Here is a 19,486-nt window from a genome sequence, read left to right on the forward strand (position 1 = left end):
TATACTACCTTTGTTCAAGCCTCAGCTGTGTTTTCTAGATGGATGGCATCTGGCAATTTAATCTTTTCGTGCTTCAGTTTCTTCACTTGTACAAAAGGAATAATAATATCCACCCCCTCATGTTGTTATGGCAGTGACTGTCATATGGAAAGAGCTCAATAAAGTTAGTTATTATTATTTAGGCACCATGAATATCATAAAATACATTTTACAGGCATGGAAATTAAATCCCGGAGAGTTTACTTTTCCAAGGCCACAGCAGGTCAATATTGGATTTAAGCCTGGAACACAGTTCCCTCTGAGTCCTTTCCTAATGTTTTCATTGGCAAATTAATGTGAAAGTGGTTATTTCTAGGTACCTCCCTCATCCTGGGCTCTTCACTCAGTCCAGAGACTGAAGTGAAAGTGTGGAAGTGTAGACAGGAGACCAGAGGAATTGCAGACAGTCCTACTCCATGGTCTACTGAGTACCCTCGGTCATTCCAATTAACCTGAGGAAAGCCCTCTTCACATTATTGTTTCTAAGGCTGTAGATGATGGGGTTAAGAAAGGCAGAGATGACATTATAGAACAGAGCCAACTTCTTGTCATCCTCTGGGAAGGCCTTGGAGCCAGGCCTCACATACATGACCATGCAGGGAATATAAAACATGGTGACCACAGTGATGTGTGAGGCACAGGTAGAGAAGGCCTTGATTTGCCCCTGGGTGGAACGAATCCTCAGAATAGCCATGAAGATGCGAATATATGAGGCCAGGATGAGGGCTAATGGGATCAAGAGCAAGATGAAACCCAAGATAAAGTCCACTTGGTCATTGAGAGATGTGTCTGCACAAGCCAACTTCAAGACAGCAGGGATTTAACAAAAGAAGTGGTTGATCTCATTGCGGCCACAGTAGGGAAGATTCGTTGCAAAGACCGTGTAGACGAGAGCACAGGTGATACCACAAAGGGCAGAGCTGACTGCCAAGAGTATACACAGGGTTTGGCTCATCTGAACTCCACAGTAGAGTGGATAGCATATGGCAACATATCTGTCATAGGCCATGGCTGGAAAAATCCAGGTCTCAGTGATGCCCAAGGTCAGGAAAAAGTACATCTGGACCACACACCCAATGTAGGAGATAGTTTTGTTCTTGCTTACTAGATGGACCAACATCTGGGGCACTGTGGTAGTAGCATAGCTGAGATCCAATAGAGAGAGGATGCTGAGAAAGAAGTACGTGGGGGTGTGGAGGCGAACATCTACTCTGATCAGGGTAACAATGAACCCATTGCCTAGGACTGTAAATAAGTAGAGGAAGAGGAAGATGAAGAAAAGGATCCAGTTGGTTCTGGGATTTCTGGAGAAGCCCAGGAGGATAAACTCAGTAACAGAGCTATGATTTCTCCAGCCTCGGCTTTGCATGGCCTTCCTTCTGAGGATAGAAGAGAACATATTCCTGACTCCTTTGCAGTCTTAATGAAAGAATGTGGGACCCACAGATGCAAGGCATCTCAGGGCTTAGTCAATCAACTAAGCTACCCACCCCCAAACCCAGAGAACAGCCTATCCAAATTGGCTAGCATAGCTCTAGCACTAGGTAGGTATTCTATAAATATTGTTGGTTTATCTAACTAACTAAACAAAAACCAAAACCAAGCCCACTATACGCCGAGTAGATTCCAACTCATAGTGACTGTATAGGACAGAGTGGAGCTGTCCCATAGGGTTTCCAAGGCTGTAATCTTTACTGAAGCAGATTGCCACATCTTTCTCCCGCAGAGCAGCTGGTGGGTTCGAACCACCAAACTTTTGGTTATCAGCTGAGCGCTTAACCACAGTGCCACTAGGTCTCCTTTTTTAACTGACTAGGCCTGAAAGAATTCCAAGGGCCCTGTGGAAGGAATTCTATGGCAGAGAAGAAGAAGCCATATTTTGAAGAACACATAAACACACACAATACAGCATACAATCACAGCATAAACCAGCCAAAGTAAGGAAGCTAGGAAAATATAAAATGTATTATAGCGAACTAAAAAGTTCTAGAGTTGTCTGTAGTTCTTAAAATCATTCTTTCAACTATCAAGACTAATAAATTCTGCAGTGATAGTGTAAGTGTAAAACAAACAAGAAAAAAATGTAGCTTCTCTTTGTCTTCTTCCTTTCTGATGCTATAACTTTGAAAACCAATACATAATACATCTTCATGAAAAAAAGAAAATTTAAATCAACTTGTTTCAGAAAGAGGAGAGAAATCTTTCCTCTAAAACCTTTATCTTCCTCACTGCCACCTTCCCAGCCTTACCCACAGTAGTTACAATTTTAAAGAATGAGTCGACATCTAAAGATGGCCCACAGAAACTCAGGTGTTGAAACCTAGAGAAAACTTCTGTGCTCCTGATATTTCTGAAAAAGATGAGACATATCAACCTAAGAAATAGCTGCTTGTGTGTCCGGAAGATTTTCTTAGGAACTAGTAAGGAATCCTCCACAGCCATGGTGTTCACAGGACAGCAGAGTGGTCGGTGGGCAGGAATGAATCTTCAGTTTGATCCAGACTCAATCCTTGATCCTGTGTTGGCAGACCTGGACAACAGAACATGTTATTGACCAATTTTTTTCTCTTAATGCCTTTGCTAGCCCAACAGAATGCTAACATCTGTATATGCCACCCATTCCAGACCCCAAACAAGGAAATGGTCATTTATTGAATTTCCTTTTTATGTGTGGCAGGCACTGTACACAATGTTTTAAGGTTATTTCATTAGATTATCACAACAATACAGTGAGGTAAGTGTCTTAGTCATCTAGTGCTGCTATAACAGAAATACCACAAGTGGATGGCTCTAACAAAGAAATTTATTTCCTCACAGTAATGTAGGCTGAAAGTCCGAATTCAGGGCGTTGGCTCCAAGGAAAGGCTTTCTCTCTCTGTCAGCTCTGGAAGAAGGTCCTTGTCCTCAGTCTTCCCATGGTTAAGGAGCTTCTCAGGCACAGGGACCCCGGGTCCAAAGGACACGCTCTGCTTCTGGTGCTGCTTTTTTGGTGGTATGAGGTCCCCAGCTCTCTGCTTGCTTCCCTTTCATCTCTTGAGAGATAAAAGGTGGTGCAGGCCACACCCCAGGGAAACTCCCTTTACATTGGATCAGGGAGGTGATCTGAGTAAGGATGGTGTTACAATCCCACCCTAATCCTCTCAATATAAAATTACAATCACAAAATAGAGGACAACCACAAAACACTGGGAATTATGGCCTAACCAAGTTGATGCACACATTTTTTGAGGGATATAGTTCAATCCATGACAGTAAGTATCACTATATACATTTTCATAGAATCAGCCATCCAAGATCAAATAGCTAGCAAGTGATAGAACCAGGATTCAAACTCCTAGTCCCATGCTGTTTCCTCCACATTAAGTGGAAATGTGTCTTTCACACTATTAAATTTAATTCAGGGTCTAGCAGGGCACCAGCTACACAACAGGCCCACTTTAGCTGACATTGTGAGAGAAAGCCAATCCATGTCTTAACAATTTCAGAGGGCAGAGGTGCATATTGTAGGTTGTTGTTGTTAGGTGCTGTCTAGTAGGTTCCGACTCATAGTGACCCTATGCACAACAGAGAGAAACACTGCCCCGTCCTAAGCCATCCTTACAATCATTGTTATGCTTGAGCTCTTTGTTGCAGCCACTGTGTCAATCCACCTCGTTGAGGGTCTTCCTCTTTTCCACTGACCCTGCACTCTGCCAAGCATGATGTCTTTCTCCAGGGACTGACCCCTCCTGACAACATGTCCAAAGTATGTAAGACGCAGTCTCGCCATCCTTGCCTCTAAGGAGCATTCTGGCTGTACTTCTTCTAAGAGAGATTGGTTGGTTCTTTTGGCACTCCATGGTATATTCAATATTCTTCACCAACACCACAATTCAAAGGCATCAATTCTTCTTCAGTCTTCCTTATTCATTGTCCAGCCTTCACATGCATATGATGCGATTGAAAATACCATGGCTTGGGTCAGGCGCACCTTAGTCTTCAAGGTGACATCTTTCTCTTCAACACTTTAAAGAGGTCTTTTGCAGAAGATTTACCCAATGCAATGCGTCTTTTGATTTCTTGACTGTCGCTTCCATGGCTGTTGATTGTGGATGCAAGTAAAACGAAATCCTCGACAACTTCAATCTTTTCTCTGTTTATCATGATGTTGCTCATTGGTTCAGTTGTGAGGATTTTTGTTTTCTTTATGTTGAGGTGCAATCCATACTGAAGGCTGTGGTCTTTGATCTTCATTAGTAAGTCCTTCAAGTCCCCTTCACTTTCGGCAAGCAAGGTTGTGTCATCTGCAAAATGCAGGTTGTTAATGAGTCTTCCTCCAATCCTGATGCTCCTTTCTTCTTCATATAGTCCAGCTTCTCGTATTATTTGCTCAGCATACAGATTGAATAGGTATGGTGTAAGAATACAACTCTGACGCACACCTTTCCTAACTTTAAACCAATCAGTACTCCCTTGTTCTGTCTGAACAACTGCCTCTTGATCTATGTAAAGGTTCCTCATGAGCACAATTAAGTGCTCTGAGATTCCCATTCTTCTCAATGTTATCCATAATTTGTTATGATCCACACAGTCGAATGCCTTTGCATAGTCAATAAAACACAGGTAAACATCCTTCTAGTATTCTCTGCTTTCAGTCAGGATCCATCCGACATCAGCAATGATATCCCTGGTTCTACCTCCTCTTCCGAAACTGACCTGAATTTCTGGCAGTTCCCTGTCAATATATTGCTGCAGCCGTTTTTGAATGATCTTCAGCAAAATTTTGCTTGCTGGTGATATTAATGATATTGTTCTATAATTTCCACATTGGGTTGGATCACCTTTCTTGGGAATAGGCATAAATATGGATCTCTTCCAGTCAGTTGGGCAGGAAGCTGTCTTCCATATTTCTTGGCATAGACGAGTGCGCACCTCCAGTGCTGCATCTGTTTGTTGAAACATCTCAACTGATATTCCATCAATTTCTGGAGCCTTGTTTTTGGCTGGAGCCTTCAGAGCCGCTTGGACTTCTTCCTTCAGTACCATCGGTTCCTGATCATATGCCACCTCTTGAAATGGTTGAACATCGACTAATTTTTTTTTGCTATGACTCTGTGTATTCCTTCTATTTCTTTTGATGCTTCCTGCGTGGGTTAATATTTTCCCCATAGAATCCTTCTCTGTTACAACTTGAGGCTTGAATTTTTTCTTCAGTTCTTTCAGCTTGAGAAACACCGAAAGTGTTCTTCCCTTTCGGTTTTCCATTTCCAGCTCTTTGCACATGTCATTATAATACTTTACTTTGGAGCCGCCCTTTGAAATCTTCTGTTCAGTTCTTTTACTTCATCAATTCTTCCTTTTGCTTTAGCTGCTCGATGTTCGAGAGCAAGTTTCAGAGTCTCCTCTGACATCCATCTTGGTCTTTTCTTTCTTTCCTGTCTTTTCAATGACCTCTTGCTTTCTTCATGGATAGTGTCCTTGATGTCATTCCACAACTCCTCTGGTCTTTGGTCACTCGTGTTCAATGTGTCAAATCTATTCTTCAGATGGTCTCTAAATTCAGGTGGAATATACTGAAGATCGTATTTTGGCTCTCATAGACTTGCTCTGATTTTCTTCAGTTTCATCTTGAACTTGCATAGGAGCAATTGATGGTCTGTTCCACAGTCGGCCCCTGGCCTTGTTCTGACTGATGATATTGAGCTTTTCCATCGTCTCTTTCCACAGGTGCGGTCAATTTGATTTCTGTGTAGTCCATCTGGCGAGGTCCATGTGTATAGTCACCATTTATGTTGGTGCAAGAAGGTTTTTGCAATGAAAGAATCGTTGGTCTTGCAAAATTCTATCGTTTGATCTCCGGCATTGTTTCTATCACCAAGGCCATATTTTCCAACTACTGATCCTTCTTCTTTGTTTCCAACTTTCACATTCCAATCGCCAGTAATTATCAATGCATCTTGATTGCATGTTTGATCAATTTCAGATTGTAGCAGCTGATAAAAACTTCTGTTTCTTCATCTTTGGCCTCAGTGGCTGGTGCGTAAATTTGAATAATAGTCGTATTAACCGGTCTTCCTTGTAGGCGTATGGATATTATCCTATCACTGACGGCACTGTACTTCAGGATAGATCTTGAAATGTTCTTTTTGACGATGAATGTAACGCCATTCCTCTTCAAGTTGTCATTCCCAGCATAGTAGAAATATGATTGTCTGATTCAAAATGGCTAATACCAGTCCATTTCAGCTCACTAATGCCTAGAATATCGATGTTTTTGTGTTCCATTTCATTTTTGATGATTTCCAGTTTTCCTAGATTCATACTTCATACATTACAGGTTCCGATTATTAGTGGATGTTTGCAGCTGTTTCTTCTCATTTTGAGTCATGCCACATCAGCAAATGAAGGTCCCGAAAGCTTTACTCCATGCACTTCATTAAGGTCAACTCTACTTTGAGGAGGCAGCTCTTTCCCACTCATCTTTTGAGTGCCTTCCAGCCTGCGGGGCTCATCTTCTAGTACTATATCAATGTTTCACTGCTATTCATAAGGTTTTTACTTGCTAATGCTTTTCGGAAGTAGACTGCTGGGTCTTTCTTCCTAGTCTGTCTTAGTCTAGAAGCTCAGCTGAAACCTGTCCTCCGTGGGTGACCTGCTGGTATCTGAATACCAGCGGCATAGCTTCCAACATCACAGCAACATGCAAGCCCCCACAGTACGACAAGCTGACAGACACGTGGGGGGCATATTGCATAGCCTTGCAAATTACCAGAGTATTTTTCTTAGAAAACCCCAAATCCTTAGACCAGAATTTGCATATCTGAAACATTGCACAGGTAGTGAGACAGCTGATCACTGTTCATTTGAGTTAACATACCATCCCATAAAGTCTTAGGCTCAGATGGATGAGGAAAAAAATGACACTAATACTTATATTAGAGGAAGTATGCAGTAGTAGGAGAGTTATCAGGATCTGAATCTGAATCTTCATACTGTGGTTATGATCTACTAAAAATATGCTAATAATTCTGAACTATATCTTCATCTTGGATCTCTCCTCTGAATTTATCTCTCCAACTGACTACTTGTCATCTCCATTTGGATGTCTACTAGGCACATTAAACTTAACATTTTCTAAAATCAAACCTCCTATTTTCCACTGTAGACCTCTCTTCTCACAGTCTTTCTCAACTCGGTTAACAACAACCCCATCCTTTGAGGTGACTAAGGTAAAAACAAACAAAAACTTTGGTCTTTCTAACTTTTCTCTTTATCCTACACCCCACATCATGCAATTCATTAGCAGATATTGTCTGTTCCTTTTCAAAAATGTATTGTAAATAAGATCACTTCTCATCGTCTTTACTATTACCACTCTGGTCCAAATCATCACCTTCTCTTGCCAGGAATATTACAACATCCCCTAACTGGTCTCCTGGCTTCCACTTTCTTCCCCCACAGTCTATTCTTGGCACAGTACCTAGAGTGATTTTATCAAAATGTAGACCAGATCATGTAAACATTATGTAAATCTTTGATTAAAACTCTTCAGTGTCTTCTTATAGCACCCAGAAGAAAGGCCAAATTCCTGATGAGGGCTTCCAAGACTCTCTTCACTTCCCTGGCCTTATCTCCTCCCTCTCACCTCTCACTCTGTCTACTTTAGCTGTAAGACTTTTGATGCTCCTCGTTCAAGACACAATCCTACTTCAGTCAGAGTTTTTGCATTTGCTGTTCCCACTGCCAGAAATTTTCTTTCTGTAGATATCTTTATTGGGACCCTGGTGGCATAGTGGTTAGGTGCTATGGCTGCTAACCAGAAGGTCGGTAGTTCAAGTCCACCAGGCGCTCCTTGGAAACTCTATGGGGCAGTTCTACTCTGTCCTATAGGGTTGCTATGAGTTGGATTCGACTCAACTGCAACAGGTTTGGTTTTTTTGTTTTAGATATCTTTATGTTCATGTACTCATCTCCTTCAAATATTTGTTAAAATGTCGTCTTCTTAGGGAAAATTTGAGTCTTTCTTGATCATCCTTTCCAAAATTGAAACACCCCATACTATGTATCCTCATTTCCTGTTATATCTTTCTCCACAGCTCTTAGAATCTTCTAACATGCTATATAATTTATTTTTTATTGTCAGTTTTTCTCACAATGCAGAAATTTTTATCTCCTTAATTCATTGTGAATATCCAGTTTCTAGAATAGTTAATGGCATATAATAGGCATTTATAAATGTTGAGTAAATGAAAAAAGAATGAATAATTGAGTCTAAATTGGGCCCATGAGGAACTAGAGAGGGTATTAGTTATGGTGGAACTATTCTTGGTGCTGAACCCTGCTTCCTATGGGTCTAGCCATTGTGCTGACTTCTACGGCTTTTCCTTGGATTTATATAGCTCTTAATATATTTCTAAACAGAAACTGGTTCAGAATATTTACTCACATTCAATATAGTCATCCCACAATATTCAAAGTCGATACCTACCATTAACTACCTTTTATTACACCAGGAAACAGCGATTTATCAGTGTTAAGCAAATAGCCCAAGGATGGCCCAGAGCACTATTTTTAATTTTTGAACCTTCAATTTAAAAGGAAAAATGACAAACTAGAGTTTGTCCATCCAAAGGCAAGAGCTTAGTAATAAAGGGCCTCATATCATGTTGATTAAGGAACAGTGGAAGAGGCTGAGAAAGTTTAGCCTGGAGGCTTATGAGGAACTTGAACGATTTCATTAACTATTCCAAATACTGTCATGCAGAAGAAGGTGCAAATGTGTATTGTATGCACCAAGAAGGGGAAAAATAGGAATGGTTGGTGAAAGTTTTAGGAAAGTAAATTTTAAGTTTAACATATGAAAAACACTTCTAGTGATTCATACGTCCCAATGATGAAGCATTGTGTTGTTGAAGGAGAGTGGAATAGCAGGCTCTCCATTTTTAGAACTGTTCAAGCATAATCTGTAAGGTCATATCATTCAGGGGTTAGAGCTTTGAAGCCCTGGTGGCACAGTGGTTAAGAGCTCAACTGCTCACCAAAAGGTCAGTAGTTCAAATTGACCAGCCACTCCTCAGAAACCTTATGGGGCAGTTCTACTCTGTCCTATAGGGTCACTGTGAGTTGGAATCTACCTGATGGCACCTAACAACAACATTAGTGCTTGGGATGTGAAGTCAGAATGGATGACTTTAAAAGTTCATCTTATCACAAATATCCTAAGGTTCTTAAATTCAACGCCACCAAGATTCAGAGGATCTATTATTTTAGGAATGACTGCTCAGTATGTACCCAAACTCACTGCAGAATCTAGAGTCAAATATTGATAATAATGAGAACCAAGAATGCTTACAAGAAAATGGGAATATAGTATTGATCAAATGTGATGTCAAATTTTAAAAGATAACTTAAATATGCAGAATTCTTACTGGATCTGTCCTGTGGGCTATGCTTGGTATTCCCTTGTATTATCAGCATTCCTCATATAGACTCCATCCAGGAAGAAGAGAATGACCTGAGAAGGGAAGGACATACTGGAGGCTGTAATAAAGCCTGCTTTAAAACCCTGGTGGCGTAGTAGTTAAGTGCTACGGCTGCTAACAAAGAGATTGGCAGTTCAAATCTGCCAGGCACTCCTTGGAAACTCTATTGGGAAGTTCTACTCTGTCCTTTAGGGTCGCTATGAGTCAGAATTGACTTGATGGCAGTGGGTTTGGTTTTTTTTTTTTTTTGGTTTTAAAATCATGTTATGTTTTCATGCTTATAGTTCTTTATTCTTGTCTCCTTTGAGAGAGTGTTCTAAGAATCAAAGTAGGGAAATGTGGACTATTTTAAAATTTGCTAAGCAGTAAAAACAGTATTTAAATCACAGAAGGACTATACAAGATCCAAGACAGAGGGGGACAAGTGACATCCTAGAAGAGTATTTTCACTGAAGGGGAACAAGGGTTTCTTCTATGACCAAGTGGTTTGGTCAAGTACACACAGTGAATAAGTGGTATTGCTGAGATCAAACTCCATGTAAACCTGAAGCCTGTGTTTAAACATATACAATTCACAATTCCTTTACTCCCAACAAGCTTTGGAACAAGAAAGAGAAAACTACAATTTATATAACTTCAGGACTAACTAAAGTACAGATGTGGTGTTAATTACCAACCTTCCTTATTAATGTATTGAAAAACCACCCTATTCCCTTAGGAAGAGCGACTGAATAGACTGTAGTGTTGAAAAGTAGGTGGCAGAGAACAATAGGCCTTGTATGAATTCTAAATAAGGACCACCACATAGGCCTTGAAAGACTTGCCCACTGCCTGGTGAATAGAAAGATATCTAAAAAGTTTAGGGTAGCTAGAAACCCAAGTTCCCAGACATCATGGATTTGATAAGAGCAAGATGAGAAGTTTTTGCTTCTAAAAAGCTGGAGGACAAATTGTAGTGGGGACCTTGCCAGATAATGCAGTAGGGAAAGGAGCACCCCATTCAGCAATATGTTCCCACACTCAGGGCAATCAACCTCCTCTGGTCCAAACATTCTTCCATAGACTTAAAAGGAAAATTTTGCTCACTTCATTCCCTTTCATCAAAAAAGAAAAAAAAAAAAGATTCTTCCATAACCATTTCTGTTCTTGTCTCTTTTCCATCCAGCCCAGAATGACCTTTCTAAAAGGCAGAGTTAAGAATTTTATTCCTTTGCTTAAAAGCCTTTAGAGGACTGTCATTAACTATGAGCTAATGATCAAACTCCTTAGCATGGCATTCATGGCCCTTCAGAATCTGATTCTTACCCATCAATCGTTGTAGCTTTCTGTCCTAACTTCTGCTTAACCCTAGTGTTTTTTACAGTTACTAGCCAAGAATGCTTTTTTGCATTTTTAAATAGTTGAAAAAATCATTTGTATATTTTCTGTGGCTGCTTTCATCCTACAACAATAGTTAATAAGCTGCATCAGAGACTGTATATGACCCACAAAGCCTAAAATGTTTATTTTCTGGTCTTATGCAGAAAAAGTTGGTTGACTACTGCTCAAGGCAAACCAGCTAATTCACCATCTTCTAAATATTCCTGACGTTTCACAAAGCTGTGTCCATGAGGCAGTATGTATTAGCAGGTAGTAGAGGTTCTGGGGTCAAAGAAAATTAGATTTGAATCCAGCTCTGCCACTTACCAGCAACACAACCCAGAGAAAGTCATTAGCCTCACTATACTTTCATTTTCTCATCCATAGAACTGAGGAAATAACACATACCTTGGAGGTTTTTGTGATGATTAAACATGTTTTTAGATACATGTAACACTGTAGCATAAAATATCAGTTATTACTATTACTACTATTATTATGTTACTCCTCTAGTTGAACTGCCCTTCCCTGAAATATTAACCATAGATGTCTTCTGTGATTCTCACCATTCTCTGTTTTCTGGGCCCTGATAACACTTTGAATATGCTTTTATTTCTGTTCATAATTATAGTGGTACACACTTGTCTGTGGAACTGCTTAAAGATGTTTCACTTCCCTCTCTAACTCCAATTCATTGCACAGAGTAGGGTTAGAGGTTAATGAATAGTGGCCAAGTGACTTAATGAAGTTATGTCGGTGGTCTAAGAGTCAGTCAGTTGCAAGACTCCCAGACCAGTCTTTTCTCCATCACTTTCTCTTTCAAAAATAATCCCAAGGTCTTCTTTCTTGAGGACTTCTACCCAGGTCATGCACTCCCAGCCCAACCAAAATCTTCTCATTTGCAATTTTTTAGCTAAAATGAACAAAGTTAAACAGAAAAAAAGAAGAAATGAAATCAAGAACACACCAATAGTCCTTATATTATCTTCCTCAAATGTCCTTCCCTTCCACCCTTGGTCTGTGCCACTTGAAATGCCATTAAGATGAGAAGTAGAGCAGAAATAGAACTCATTTCCATGGAGCACTTACCATGGACCAATTACTGTACATCAAAGATAGGATAATGGTTAAGAGCATGGGTACTAGAATCGGACCTGGGTTCTGGTCCTGATGCCACCACTTATTAGCATCATGACCTTGGGCAAGTTACCTAATCTTTGTGTGTTTACTTCCTCATCTATAAACCAGTAATAATAATAGTACCTATCTTACAGGACTGTCCTGATGATTAATTGAAATAGTACATGTACAGTTTCTTAACACTGTGCCTGCAATATAGTTAATGTTCCTAAAAGAGTAGCTATTACTGACATATTATTTTATCCTCACAGGAGTCCCTGTGGTGCAAACAGTTTAGGGCTCAACTACTAGCCAAAAGGTTGGTGGTTTGAACCCACTCAAAGGTACCGTGGAAGACAGGCTTGACAATCTTCTTCTGAAAGGTCACAGAAAACCCTATGGAGCAGTTCAACTCTGTACACATGGGGTCGCCATGAGCCAGAATCAGCTTGATGACAACTAACAACAACAACATTTTATCCTCACAACAGCTCTTTTTCAAAAGTTCTGAATTTTTAAAAACGAGTAAATTGAGACTCAGAGAGGGTAACTTGCCTGATGTTGCACAGCTATTGAAGGATACAATCCTGATCTGTATTCTCCAAAGACTTCTCTTCACTCAGTTTTGCTGCTTCTGCACCACCCACGGTAACACTGTGCCAGAGTTATGGCTGAGAGTGAACTGGTGCAAATAGCCTTCCCAAACTCCTGGTCTTGTTCTTCATGCCACTTGCCTGTCCTCCCATCCTAACCTCATGTATAGTACACACCTCTTCTCCATACTCATGCCCTGAAACTGCCTTTCGGCAGCTCCAGCATCCATATACTGGTTGACGAGAGAACCCTATTTTAACTACAATTCGGAAGCTGCCACATCTCAGCAGCTCCCTGAGGGATACACTGGATGGCGTATTAATGAGGCCCAAGGGTATCAGAAATCAGGGAGTCCCTATGGGCGCAGGCAAGTGGGATCCCAGCGTCACCTCAAGAGCCTTCCAGCTCTGAGAGATCCTATTACTCAGGAGAATTGCAGCAAAGAGAGGCTACATGTGCTTCAAAAAAAAAAAAAAAAAAAAAATTGGGGGGAACTAGAACTCTAGGGAGGGATGTGGAAACTGGCCCTTTAATTCAGGTCTGACCTTCTTGAGGCCCCTAGCTGAGTGCAGATAGGAGGCCAACACTAGAACCCAAGTTTCAGTCTCTCTGCTGGTCTCATCTATGGTCTTATTTTGAACTAACGTTATCTAGGCCCTTCAGAGAAAAACAATGTCAGAACTGGAAAGCCCTTAGATATTGTATTCCCAAACCTCCTTTTTAGAAGTGGGTAATCTGAGGCCCAGGTTCTAAAAATAACTGTGGAAAATCACACAGGCAGAACTAGGACTAGGAACCAGATATCCTAATTCCATTATGTAATGTTGTCTCACCCCTTCAGCTATTGGTGTATCCCACTGAAGGTCGAACTGGTTGAAAACCTACCTTTGGTCTCTTTTCATTTTTATGCTGGCCTTGGTCACTTTTAGCCTCCTTCCTGGGGTCCAGGAAAATCTTTCTATCTTTATCCCTACTGACTAAAGCACAGAGTGAGTTTTGGGCAAGGTGAGTGTTAAGTAGGAGTGGAGTCAGCAAGTGATGGAAGATGAGGCTAGAGAAATCATCAGTTGTAAGATCATGGAGGACCTTGTAGGCCTGACTAAAGAGTTTATATTCTATCCTGGGGGCACCAAGGTGCCATTGAAATTTATTATTCAAGAGAGTGACATGGTCCAGTGGCATGCTGAAGCTGGTTCACAGGAACTCATCAGAGCCAACTGTGCTTATCTCTTTCCATCTCTGTGTTCAGTACCATCACATCAGTAGATCGAAATTGTCTGTGGTGAGAGTATTTACACCAAAAAAATTTGACAAACCCTATAAACCAGATTTTCTTCCCCAAAACAGCTGGTTGTTAAACATTTATCAGTACACCCTTGAATGATCAGATTCATGTTTTAGAAAGATTGGTAGCCAGTTTGGCTATTGAGACTGGAGGGAGGAAGGCCAGTTGCAGGCTCATAAAATAATCCAAGTAAGAGATTATTAGAATTTATTGATGTGGTATAGTGGGGATGAAAAAGAGGGGACAGATTGGACAGAATTAAAGGGGTTGAATGTTGACTAGTAGGATGTGGGGCAGTGATTCCTTTGGGCTACTGGGTGGATGTTGGTGCCATTTATCGAAGTGGGAATCCCATGAGGAGAACAAGTCTGTTGAGGATGGTGATAAATTCCATTTCGGACCTGTGAAGTTTGAGCTGCCTCTGAGAAATTAAGTTGAAATGTCAATCAAGCAGATGGACACAGGTGTATGATCATCAGTTTTAACGTTATAGAAGACTAAGATTTACTACACTGAGTCCCGGTATTCAAGTGGAAATGGAATTAACTTGGCTCAATGACGGAAGACTTTAAAATTTCCCTCAGTCTTACCCCTCCCCCTGACCCCATCACACTTTTTTCTTCTTTCTCTGATATTGGACATCAGTCTGGAAATCCCCGTTTTGACCTCAAGAGCTTCAGTTGTTCTGTGAAGAGTAATTTTGATTTACACCTAGACATAAAAGTGGGTTGCTATGAGTCGGAATCGACTTGACGGCACTGGGGTTTTGGTTTATAAAAGTGGACATATTTGTTCTTTCAGAAAATTCATTATTCCAAGATGCTTACACTTCCTTCTCCTCATTTTGGGTTGCTCCCACTAAAGAACTTATTCATGTCTGGAATGAATACAATTGGAGAAAACTTTTCCACAGCCTGAGATATACAGCTCTATAACACATGCTAGGGAGCCAAGGGAAAGATGAAATTTTAAGCAAGAGGTATCAAATAGAGCTTAATACTACAGAAAAGATATTCTAGAGTGAGCGCTTTTGAGCTAAAGTGGATCATGCCACATGAAAAAAATGTTTCAAATCAGTTCAAGATGTATTTTATGTCATAACTCTGCTTACACACCAAATCATAGCAATATAATCATTCTTTGATCTTAATATTAGTTCTTGTTATCGGCTGAGGGGAAGAAATCTCAAAAACCAAATTGAAGCAGGTTATGGAAATTTCATTTTTATTTCAGTCTTCTTCCAAATAATTTCTTCATAAGCTCTCATTTATACACCACTCTTCTTGGCCCTGAGCCCTATTCAGTTTATTTTAATTATTATTATTGATAAAATTTTTATACAGTGAAACACACAGATCTTAAATGTACAGCCATAAATTGCTTGTGTTTAATACATGAAGCAAAAACTGTCAGAAATAAAAAGTAAGCAATTTCACAATCATAGTGTTATGAATTAAATTGTATTCCCCAAAAATGTGTGTCAACTTGGCTAGCCATGATTCCCAGTATTGTATGAATATCCACTCTTTTGTCATCTGATGTGATTTTCCTATGTGTTGTAAATCCTACCTCTATGATGTTAATGAGGCAGAATTAGAGGCAATTACATTAATGATACAAGATTAGGTTTTGTCTTAAGTCAATCTCTTTTGAGATATTAAAGAGAGAAGCAAGCAGAGAGACGGGGATTTCATGCTAGCAAGGATGAAGAATGAGAAGGGGGGTGCATCCTTTCGACCTGGGGTTTCTGCATTGAAAAGCTCCTAGACCAGGGGAAGATTGGTGACAAGAACCTTCCCCCAAAAACAGCAGAGAGAGAAAGCCTTCCCCTGGACCTTGTGCCCTGAATTCAGACTTCTAGTCTGCTAGATTGTGAGAGAATAGATTCCAGTTTATTAAAGCCATCCACTGTTATAGCAGCACTAAATAACTAAGACACATAGTAACAAGTGTAACACTCCTCTCATAGTAATTGATAGAACAACTAGACAAAATATCAGTAAGAATATAAAAGATCTGAACAACAATGTTAACTCTCTTGATCTAAGTGACATTTATAAATCAATATAGCAAACATCAACATTCTGTACAAGTGCACATGGAGTGTTCACCAATACTGGTCCATAAGACAATTTCAAAAGCCTGAAATCTTACAAAGTATGTAATTTGAACACATTGGAATTAAATTAGAAATCAACAACAGAAGATATAAGAAAAGCCCCAAATATCGGAAGTTAGACAACACATTTCTAAATAATTTATGCATCAAGGAAGAAATAACAAAGAAAACTAGAAAATATTTTGAACTGAGTGATAATAAAAAGACAACACATCAAAATCTGTGGGTTGCACCTGGATCAAAGGAGAATGAAGAACACAAAGGTCACACGATAACTATGAGCCCAAGAGACAGAAAGGGCCACATGAACCAGAGTCTTACATCATCCTGAGACCAGAAGAACTAGATGGTGCCCGGCTACAACCGATGACTGCCCTGACAGGGGGCACAACAGAGAACCCCTGAGGGAGCAGGAGAACAATGGGATGCAGACCCCAAATTCTCATAAAAAGACCAGACTTAATGGTCTGACTGAGACTAGAAGAATCCCGGCGGTCATGGTCCCCAAACCTTCTGTTGGCCCAGGATAGGAACCATTCCCGAAGACAACTCATCAGACATGGAAGGGACTGGACAATGGGTTGGAGAGAGATGCTGATGAAGAGTGAGCTACTTGTATCAGGTGGGCACTTGAGATTGTGTTGGCATCTCCTGTCTGGAGGGTAGATGGGAGGGTAGAGAGGGTTAGAAACCGGCAAAATGGTCACGAAAGGAGAGACTGGAAGGAGGGAGCAGGCTGACTCATTAGGGGGAGAGTAAATGGGAGTATGTAGCAAGGCGTATATAAGTTTATATGTGACAGACTGACTTGATTTGTAAACTTTCACTTAAAGCACAATAAAAATTATTAAAAAAAATCTGTGGGTTGCAGCTAAAGCAATGCTTAGAAGAAAATTTATAGCTTAAAGAATTTATGTTAGATGCTACAGTATCCATGGAGTTTAAAGACAGTATACTGAGCAAAATGGGCTAATCACAAAAGGACAAATCTTGTATGATCTCAGTTAAAAAGAGAAGAAAAGGCCAAAAAAAAAAAAAAAAGAATTTATGTTAGAAAGGAAAGAAGTTCTTTTTTAAAAAGTTTTCACCTAAATAAACTAAAAAAAAAAAAAAAATTTGGTGGACTAGAAATGGTCAAGCAATAAAGAAAATCAATGAAACCAAAAGCTGCTTCTTTGAAAAGATCAATAAAATTGACAAATTTCTAATTAGTTGATGAAGAAAAAAATGAGATAAAAACAAATTATCAATAACAAGAATAAAGAGCTACCACATAAATTCTACAGACATTAAAAGAATAAGAATTAAAACGAATAATAACCAATTTTATGTCAAAAAATTCAACAACTAGATAAAATGGACAAAATTCTTTGAAAAATACAACTTATCAAAATGGGCATGGGAAGAAATGGATAATCTGAATAGTCCTACGTGTGTTAAAAAACTAAATTCACAAAACAATTTGTGTATAAATTTTTGAAGGAAAACTAATTTGCACTGTAAACTTTCACTTAAAACACAACAAAATTTTTAAAAATTTACAGTAATAAAGTAAATTCATAAGCAAAAAAACTTACACAAAAACTCCAGGCCCACATGATTTCAATAGCACTGTTTATCAAAATTTAAGGAAGAAAAAATATTCATCTTTAAAAAACCTTGAAAAATTAGAGGAAGACAGAATACTTCCTAGCCCATTATATGAGGACAGCATAGCCTTCATTTAAAAAAATCTGACACATTAAAAGAAAACGAAAGCACAGATCAATATTTCTCATGAACATGGACACACACACTTAAGAAAAAAAAAACTTAAAACATTAGCAATCTGAATACAGAAATATATAAAAAGGATGATATACATCATGACCCAGTTGGGTTTTTCTCAGAAATGAAAGGTTGATTTAGCCTTCAAAAATCAAACCGTTTAACAAACGTGTTAGCTTCCACTATTTGGACTTTTTCTTAAATCTTTTGTTGTCGATTTCTAAATATATTGTATTTCTATACTTACAGCAAATAATTAGAAAATAAAATAATTTTATCAATAATGGTGTAAAAATACTTAGAAATAAATTTTTAAAAAGACACGCAAGGTGTTGTTGTTATGTGCCGATGAGCTGGTTCTGACTCATAGCAACCCTATGTACAGCAGAAGGAAGCACTGCCCAGTCCTGTACTATCGTCATAATCATTGTTGTGCTTGAGCCCGTTGTTGCAGCCACTGTGTCAATCCATCTCATTGAAGGTCTTCCTCTTTTTCACTGACCCTCTGCTTTACAGAGAATGATGTCCTTCTCTAGGGCCTAGTCCCTCCTGATAACATGTCCAAAATATGTAAGATGAAGTCTTGCCACCCTCGCTTCTAAGGAGCATTCTGGCTGTACTTCTTCCAATACAGCTTTGTTCATTCTTTTGGCAGTCCATGGTATATCCACCAACACCATAATTAAAAGGTGTCAATTCTTCTTTAGTCTTCCTTATTCATTGTCCAGCTTTCACATGCATATGAGGTGATTGAAAACAGCACGGCTTGGGTCAGGTGCACCTTAGTCCTTAAAATGACATCTTTGCTCTTTAACACTATACAAGATAACTACTGAAATCTAGCAAATATTGCTGAGAGAAATTAAAGAAAATCTAAATCAATAGAGAAATATCACTTTCATAGATTGGATGACTTAATATTCTTTAAAATTTCAAATTCCCCCAAGATTAATCTATATATTGAGCACAATTTCCAGTAGTGTTTTTCATAGAAATTGGCAAGTTGATTCTAAAATTTATAAGGAAAAGCAATCTTGAAAGAAACAAAGTTCGAGGATTCACATTAAATTATTTCTAGGTTATTTCTGTTATAAAGCTACCTAATCAAGAGAGTGTGGTACTGGCACAAGACAAGACAAATAAATCGGTGGAAAAGAAATATATGTATACATATATACAGTCATTTGATTTTCAACAAAATCAAATGACTATATATATGTCATGTATATATCTCTCCATTTGATGGGGAGAGAAAATATTTTTTAAACTTATAATGCTGGACAAATAAACATTAATTTGGAACAAAAATATCTTTGATTCCAACCTCACACCACACACAAAATTAATTTATGATTAGCACATAGTCTTTAACAAATGGTGCCAGCAAAGCTGGATTTCCACATGCAGAAAAATGAAACAAGAACCATAACTTATGCCATACCCCCCCCCCCAAAAATGGATCAAGGACCTAAATGTTAAATCTGAAACCACAAAGTTCTTGGAAGAATATATAAGAGCAAAGCTTTGGGACCTAATTTCCTTTAATGATAGATTATGAAACACAACAACGAATGGGTGAGCAACAGAAAACAAAATAGATAACTGGAATCTCATAAAAGTTAAATACTTATGTTTATTAAAAGATTTTATCAAAAGAGACTACAGACTGGGAAAAAATCTTTGGGAATGACACAACAGATAAGTTAATGACGTAACTATTAGTTAATTATATTAGTCAATAGC

At 39.1% G+C, this 19,486-nt stretch overlaps 1 pseudogene; it reads right to left on the reverse strand.

Moving 5' to 3' along the window:
• Positions 1 to 460: 460 nt before the first annotated feature.
• LOC126071717 (olfactory receptor 2A5-like) lies at positions 461 to 1,408 on the reverse strand (annotated as a pseudogene).
• Positions 1,409 to 19,486: the final 18,078 nt, after the last annotated feature.

The sequence above is a fragment of the Elephas maximus genome, chromosome 3 (assembly GCF_024166365.1).
Source record: "Elephas maximus indicus isolate mEleMax1 chromosome 3, mEleMax1 primary haplotype, whole genome shotgun sequence".
Lineage (NCBI taxonomy): Eukaryota > Metazoa > Chordata > Mammalia > Proboscidea > Elephantidae > Elephas > Elephas maximus.